We start from the raw sequence: 9,274 nt of genomic DNA on the forward strand, positions 1-9,274 counted from the left end.
CTTCAACTTAACTCCCAGCACCACATTCCTTAAAAACATGGTTACTTTCCTCTTGGTAAGGGTAGAAGAGACTCTTTAGTTATGGAAAGCAGCTCTTCTAGGAGAAAGACAGTCTAAAATCAACTATTGTTCTCTAGTCTTGGATAGTGCTATAGCCTCTGTACCATGGTCTTCCACTGTCTTGGATTAGAGTTCTCTAAATTAAGGGTACAATTAGCCACCCCATCTTATTTCTCTTCCTTTTGCTTTGTTAAAGTTTTATAGTGTATATATGAAATATTTATTTTAATGTTACTGTTCTTAAAATATTTTATTTTTCCTTGTTTCCTTTCTTCACTGGGCTATTTTCCCTGTTGGAGCCTTGGGCTTATAGTATCCTGCTTTTCCAACTAGGTTTGTACCTTAGCAAGGAATAATAATAATAATAATAATAATAATAATAATAATAATAATAATAATAATAATATTATTCGTACGAATAAAAATAAATGTTGACAAATAATTGTCCTATATCTTTAATAGCTTAATGCAATATTCACACTTAACCCTTATAAATGAACACTGGCTTTTCTTTTTATAGGTATACTCAGTCTGTTCCGATTCATTTGCAGAGATCATCGGCATTTCTGTCTTGCAGGTGGCCTCTCTCTCTCTCTCTCTCTCTCTCTCTCTCTCTCTCTCTCTCTCTCTCTCTCTCTCTCCCAGAATCAGCTTTAATATATTCACGATTGGCCTATCATTGATTTAGGAAGACCCTAGCCGTTACTGATAAGGGGAAACATTAATGTTTTATATATATATATATATATATATATATATATATATATATATATATATATATATATATATATATATACAACTTAATGGATTCTTTTAACCTATAATTACCCAAGAAACAGCTTTACTGACATGCATACATTTACTGAGGAAATGAGGATAAGGTTTATTTTACAACTGATTTACACTCTGAAACGCCCTTATTAACAAACACGAATTCGCAGGTGGATGACGCAACACAGTCAGGCGTTGGCGAAGACACAGAAATGTGACAATTTTCTTATTCATTATCTGATTTGTCTATGTTGATTACGATGATTATAAGAACATCAAATTACACTAGTCATGCACCTTTTGGTATACAACTATTACTCCTTAAATGATTTAAATCTGTAATGAATAATAATTTTCTCCATTCAAGGAAATTCCATTTGGCAGAGCTGTCCCAAACTCGTCCCACCAACCTTAACTATGCTGATGATTGTTACCTTGGTCACTTGTACAGGAACATGGCTTACAATCCATGTGTTCTGATGAAGAAAGGAAATACTAAACACTTTTATGAGTAAACTCATGTTGCTTCGGATACCATATCAAAAATTAACACCATTTTCTGATAAAAATATTCATTTCTAATAAGGAAACAATCGTTGGACAATTTACCAACTACCAATTCTCTAGCCTCTACCTTCAGACCACACTTTTTTTGACCCACGTGGTCGTCAAATAATAGCATATATTAGTTGGGACAAGGTGCCTCTCATGCCATCTATTGGCGGTAAAGTAAAACTCGTTACGAGGTAAGGGAGGGAGCTAGAGGAGGCGGTGTAATTATGTCTTTCAGAATGTAACAATATTGATAGTCTACGTAGTTTTTTTCTAACAATCAATGTCATACCATGATACACATTAATTAAATTTTGTTTTCATGAATAGACCGTTGAAATTTTGATAAAATAACTGTAATTACTTGATTGCCTCGCCGATTTCAGTACATGTGGCAACTATCTGGCGACCCCCCCCTCCCCCTGACCCCCAAATGTAATTGAACTAACGATTGTTTGATGAAGAAATAATTCCGTGACACATTGAGAAGTCTTTGATTTCCTAATAATTAAGTTGTGGTCAGACAACAAGGAACACTATGTTCACGTGCGTCTGTTTTATAACAATTTTGTGCCCGAATAACAACAGACATGAAGTAATGAAAATTATAATGAGTGGATGATGGGGATAATTAGCAATTCGGTACTCTATTGCTAAGGCCATCTATTGGCCAAAAATATAAGTAATATGTAGAGCTCTTTAATCCTTGCATTCTTGAACCTTCCATGACGTCATTTTGATTAAAAATAGCCCAATATATCCTAATTAATTGGAACTGATTATAATTTATATCTCCCATACATATTTATACATATGTATCAATCTGTCACACTTTTCTAATTAGATAGAATCATTCACGTGAAGGGAGTAAGGGACGTGTGCTGCCATCTTTTGACAAGAAGTAGAAACACTTGGATTCTATTCAAATTTGGAGAAGTGTGTGATTACTAAAACATACTTTCATGGTAGTTTTTCAAGGTTAATTCATAAAAAAACTCATAATTCTAATAATACAAATTTTCTTCTGAATTTTAGGCTCTAAGTTGTGGTAATTATATGTAAAATACAGAAAATATGTATTACAAAAGTATATAGAGCAGATCCTAATATTCTAAAAGCAAAGAGTTAGAACTCGGTCATAGAATTGAAAACCCAAAATTTTAACAAAATATAATCATGTCCACAGCATATACATTATTAATTAATAATAAGACTAATTATAGATATGAATCCTCCATAAAGTGTGACTTATTAATTATCTTGATATGAACAATTCCTTGTATTGTTTTTTCTTTGATTACAAAAATGTAATTGTTATAAAAAAAAGTATTTAAACAATTCGTTTGATAATTATATAACTCACTAGCGTTAACCTATTCCTTATTTTGAAAAACATGTTTTCCATTGAAGAATATGCTGAATTTTTAATATATATATATATATATATATATATATATAATATATATATATATATATATATATATATATATTATATATATATATATGTATATATATGTATACATATGTATATATATATATATATATATATATATATATATATATATATATATATATATATATATAGCTTTCTACATCTATGTGTGTGTTCTGTGTTGTTAGAGAGAGAGAGAGAGAGAGAGAGAGAGAGAGAGAGAGAGAGAGAGAGAGAGAGAGAGAGAGAGCAACAATGATCGTATAATTATACTAAAACAATTTTTTTTATCCTTATTACAACATACCGATATGAAATAAAAAAGACACATACGTATAAAAGGAATAATAAAGAGAAGGAGGAATAACAAACACGAAAATCAGCAACAGAAGTAAAGATAAAAAAGAAAAAAAGCTAGACCGAATGACACCAGGATAAGCGAAAGATGATATTTCCCACCCTCGTTTATAAAGCCAATATTCTCTCTCTCTCTCTCTCTCTCTCTCTCTCTCTCTCTCTCTCTCTCTCTCAAACGTGCCATCCTTCACCACAAAATCTTATTAAATTCCTGAAAAGAGAAGTTAAGAGATCTTGGACGAGGAGATGCTTTTCATCCTCCAGTGTTCCAGCTGTCAAAGTCTTTGGTACTTTGGACCAGGCAATGAATAGATTTACGGGAAGGTAAATACAAAGGGAATCAATATAGACGAGATAGTGGGTAAGCGGGTATAAATCAAGTACTTCTCTACAATGAACGATTAATAACCTTGCGTTTATTATTATTATTATTATTATTATTATTATTATTATTATTATTATTATTATCATTATCATTAATTGCTAAGCTACAACCCTTGTTGGAAAAGTAGAATGCTTTAAGCCCAGGGGCTCCAACAGGGAAGATAGCCCAGTGAAGAGAGGAAACAAGGAAAAATAAAATATTTTAAGAACAGTAACAATGAAATAAATACCTCCTATATTATTATTATCATTATTATTATTATTAATTGCTAAGCTACAACCCTTGTTGGAAAAGTAGAATGCTATAAGCCCAGGTGCTCCAACAGGGAAGATAGCCCAGTGAAGAGAGGAAACAAGGAAAAATAAAATATTTTAAGAACAGTAACAATGAAATAAATACCTCCTATATTATTATTATCATTATTATTATTATTAATTGCTAAGCTACAACCCTTGTTGGAAAAGTAGAATGCTATAAGCCCAGGGGCTCCAACAGGGAAGATAGCCCAGTGAAGAGAGGAAACAAGGAAAAATAAAATATTTTAAGAACAGTAACAATGAAATAAATACCTCCTATATTATTATTATCATTATTATTATTATTAATTGCTAAGCTACAACCCTTGTTGGAAAAGTAGAATGCTATAAGCCCAGGGGCTCCAACAGGGAAGATAGCCCAGTGAAGAGAGGAAACAAGGAAAAATAAAATATTTTAAGAACAGTAACAATGAAATAAATACCTCCTATATTATTATTATCATTATTATTATTATTAATTGCTAAGCTACAACCCTTGTTGGAAAAGTAGAATGCTATAAGCCCAGGGGCTCCAACAGGGAAGATAGCCCAGTGAAGAGAGGAAACAAGGAAAAATAAAATATTTTAAGAACAGTAACAATGAAATAAATACCTCCTATATTATTATTATCATTATTATTATTATTAATTGCTAAGCTACAACCCTTGTTGGAAAAGTAGAATGCTATAAGCCCAGGGGCTCCAACAGGGAAGATAGCCCAGTGAAGAGAGGAAACAAGGAAAAATAAAATATTTTAAGAACAGTAACAATGAAATAAATACCTCCTATATTATTATTATCATTATTATTATTATTAATTGCTAAGCTACAACCCTTGTTGGAAAAGTAGAATGCTATAAGCCCAGGGGCTCCAACAGGGAAGATAGCCCAGTGAAGAGAGGAAACAAGGAAAAATAAAATATTTTAAGAACAGTAACAATGAAATAAATACCTCCTATATTATTATTATCATTATTATTATTATTAATTGCTAAGCTACAACCCTTGTTGGAAAAGTAGAATGCTATAAGCCCAGGGGCTCCAACAGGGAAGATAGCCCAGTGAAGAGAGGAAACAAGGAAAAATAAAATATTTTAAGAACAGTAACAATGAAATAAATACCTCCTATATTATTATTATCATTATTATTATTATTAATTGCTAAGCTACAACCCTTGTTGGAAAAGTAGAATGCTATAAGCCCAGGGGCTCCAACAGGGAAGATAGCCCAGTGAAGAGAGGAAACAAGGAAAAATAAAATATTTTAAGCACAGTAACAATGAAATAAATACCTCCTATATTATTATTATCATTATTATTATTATTAATTGCTAAGCTACAACCCTTGTTGGAAAAGTAGAATGCTATAAGCCCAGGGGCTCCAACAGGGAAGATAGCCCAGTGAAGAGAGGAAACAAGGAAAAATAAAATATTTTAAGAACAGTAACAATGAAATAAATACCTCCTATATTATTATTATCATTATTATTATTATTAATTGCTAAGTTACAACCCTTGTTGGAAAAGTAGAATGCTATAAGCCCAGGGGCTCCAACAGGGAAGATAGCCCAGTGAAGAGAGGAAACAAGGAAAAATAAAATATTTTAAGAACAGTAACAATGAAATAAATACCTCCTATATTATTATTATCATTATTATTATTATTAATTGCTAAGCTACAACCCTTGTTGGAAAAGTAGAATGCTATAAGCCCAGGGGCTCCAACAGGGAAGATAGCCCAGTGAAGAGAGGAAACAAGGAAAAATAAAATATTTTAAGAACAGTAACAATGAAATAAATACCTCCTATATTATTATTATCATTATTATTATTATTAATTGCTAAGTTACAACCCTTGTTGGAAAAGTAGAATGCTATAAGCCCAGGGGCTCCAACAGGGAAGATAGCCCAGTGAAGAGAGGAAACAAGGAAAAATAAAATATTTTAAGAACAGTAACAATGAAATAAATACCTCCTATATTATTATTATCATTATTATTATTATTAATTGCTAAGCTACAACCCTTGTTGGAAAAGTAGAATGCTATAAGCCCAGGGGCTCCAACAGGGAAGATAGCCCAGTGAAGAGAGGAAACAAGGAAAAATAAAATATTTTAAGCACAGTAACAATGAAATAAATACCTCCTATATTATTATTATCATTATTATTATTATTAATTGCTAAGCTACAACCCTTGTTGGAAAAGTAGAATGCTATAAGCCCAGGGGCTCCAACAGGGAAGATAGCCCAGTGAAGAGAGGAAACAAGGAAAAATAAAATATTTTAAGAACAGTAACAATGAAATAAATACCTCCTATATTATTATTATTATTATTATTATTATTATTATTATTAATTGCTAAGCTACAACCCTAGTTGGAAAAGTAGATAAGCCCAGGGGCTCCAACAGGGAAGATAGCCCAGTGAAGAGAGGAAACAAGGAAAGATAAAATATTTTAAGAACAGTAACAATGAAATAAATACCTCCTATATTATTATTATCATTATTATTATTAATAATTGCTAAGCTACAACCCTTGTTGGAAAAGTAGAATGCTATAAGCCCAGGGGCTCCAACAGGGAAGATAGCCCAGTGAAGAGAGGAAACAAGGAAAAATAAAATATTTTAAGAATAGTAACAATGGAATAAATACCTCCTATATTATTATTATTATTATTATTATTAATTGCTAAGCTACAACCCTAGTTGGAAAAAAAGAATGCTATAAGCCCAGGGGCTCCAACAGGGAAGATAGCCCAGTGAAGAGAGGAAACAAGGAAAAATAAAATATTTTAAGAACAGTAACAATGGAATAAACACCTCCTATATTATTATTATTATTATTATTATTATTAATTGCTAAGCTACAACCCTAGTTGGAAAAGCAGAATGCCATAAGCCCAGGGACTCCAACAGGGAATATAGCACAGTGAAGATAGGAAACAAGGAAAAATAATATATTTTAAGAACAGTAACATTAAAATAAATATCTCACATATAAACTAAATTATAAATTAAGATAGAACAGTGTGCCCGAGTGTACCCTCAAGCAAGAGAATGGGAATATATCCATAATCAAAGATAAATTGTGGTTATAACTTTTCATGTGTATAATTTATATAGCCTACTTCTTCGCTTCATCAATACGATGTATAATATAACTTTTCGTTAATTAGCTGTGGTGGTTAACAGCCAGGAGGAAGGATTGCGTAGGATTATATTCAACGCAGTGAGAAAGGGCTGATAGGGGAGGGCACCTGATTTTAAATGGATTCCACCACAGTTGCCATATCTCCATAAATGATCAGCCTGGATTCTTTCTCCAACCCAGCTCACCTCTTTACTCTCTGCCTTTCTTCTTCTGTCGCTTTTTATATAAAGTGGTATACTTCCGAAACTGTATCACAAATTATTCTAACTTCAGTCCTACACTAACATTGAGTTAAAATTCAAGTCGGGATTTCCTCCAATCCTAAACGTTTCACATGGGCAGGGACCCTCTCATGCTCCTATGGCAAATGTTGACTCAGAAACTGTGACACGCACAAACACACAGACTCTCACGATGGACTGTTTTCCTGCTTTAAGCTCGCCATATGGACATCTTTATAGTAAAGCTAAGGCAGTTATCTGCAATGTGAATCTATAATAGGCAGGTTAGACAAGGAATCCTTCACCCAATTTGCTAACCACTTGACCACTGAAGTATTTGCCTCTGTGGGGAGGCCGGTTAGAGAAGGGATCTTAACCAAATGGCAACTTGAGTATTTGCATATGTGGGGAGGCAAGTTAGACTAGGGATCCTTCAAGCAGCTTGCTAACCACTCTGGTACTAGAATATACACTTATGTGGACAAGAAAGTGGGACAAGGGATTCCCCGAACACCTCGCTAACCAAATGTCCAATAGACTATATGCCTAACTTGACAAGGATGTGGGACAAGGGGTCCAGTGAACACCTTGCTAACCACTCAGCCATTAGAGTATAGGCTTATCTGGACAAGGAAATAGGACATGGGGTCCCCTGAACACTGCACTAACCACTCAACCACTAGAGGATACTCTTATCTGGACAGGGAAATGGAACAATGGGTACCCCGAACACATCGCTAACCATTCAGTCATTAGAGTATACACTTATCTGGATAAGGAGTCTTTTGAACACCTTGCAAATCACTTGGCCACTAGAGTATAATTTTATATGGACAAGAAAGTGGGACAAGTGTTCCCCAGACCACTCTCCTAACCACTCGGCCACTAGAATATATGCTTATCTGGACAAGGAAGTGTAAAAATGGGTCGCCCGAATACCTTGCTAACCCCTCAGCCACTAGAGTATAAGCTTATTTGAACAAGGAAGTGGAGAAATGGGTCTACCGAATACCTTGCTAACCCCTCAGCCACTAAGGTATACGATTATCTGGACAAGGCAATGGGACAAGGGGGTTCCTCCAACACTTTGAACAGCTTGTTAACCACTTGAGCCAATAGAGTATGCACTTATCTGGACAGGGAAGTGGAAAAATAGGTCCCCTGTCCAGCTTGCTAACCCCTCAGCCAGTAGAGTATATGCTTATCTGAACAAGAAAGTGGAGAAATGGGTCCCCCAAATACATTGCTAACCCCTCAGCCACTAGAGTATACTCTTAATTGGACAATTAAGCGGAGAAATGGGTTCCCCAAACACCGTGCTAACCCCTTATCCATTAAAGTATACGATTATCTGGACAAGGCAATGGGACAAGGGGTTCCTCGAACACTTTGAACACCTTCCTACCCACTTGGCCACTAGAGTATATGCTTATCTGGACAAGAAAGTACGACAAGTATTCCTACGAACCCCCTGCCAACCATTCAGTCACTAGACCATATACATATCTACACAAGGAAGTGGGACAAGAGGTCCCCGAACACTTCTCTAACCACTTGGCTACTAGAGTATATGCTTATGTGGACAAGAAAGTGGGACTAGTGTTCCTCCAAACCCCTGCTAACCACTAGACCATACGCACATCTAGACAAGGAAGTGGGACAAGGGGTCCCCGAACACCTCTCTAATAACTTGCCTTCTAGAGTATATGCTTATGTGGACAAGAAAGTGGGACAAGTATTTCTCCGAACCCCCTGCTAACCACTAGGCCACTAGACCGTACGCATATCTTGACAAGGAAGTGGGACAAGGGGTCACCCGAACACCTTGCTAACCACTCGGCTACTAAAGTATAAGCTTATTTAGACAAGGATGTGGGACAAGGGGTCCCTCGAACACATCACTAGCCACTCGAGCACTAGTGTATAAGATCAAGTGTGAATGCAAGGAGGTAAGGGTGGGGTAAAGGAAGGCGTTCATACTAACTGATTGATTTCGAGTTACATGAAGTAATTTATAAATATTTAGATATATGCACACACACGCAA

General features: G+C 34.7%; 1 pseudogene; it reads right to left on the minus strand.

Annotated features, from left to right (window-relative positions):
* Nucleotides 1-9,274, minus strand: part of LOC137648604 (uncharacterized) — a 162,603-nt pseudogene that overhangs the window by 92,386 nt on the left and 60,943 nt on the right.

The sequence above is a fragment of the Palaemon carinicauda genome, chromosome 10, assembly GCF_036898095.1.
Source record: "Palaemon carinicauda isolate YSFRI2023 chromosome 10, ASM3689809v2, whole genome shotgun sequence".
Taxonomy (NCBI): domain Eukaryota; kingdom Metazoa; phylum Arthropoda; class Malacostraca; order Decapoda; family Palaemonidae; genus Palaemon; species Palaemon carinicauda.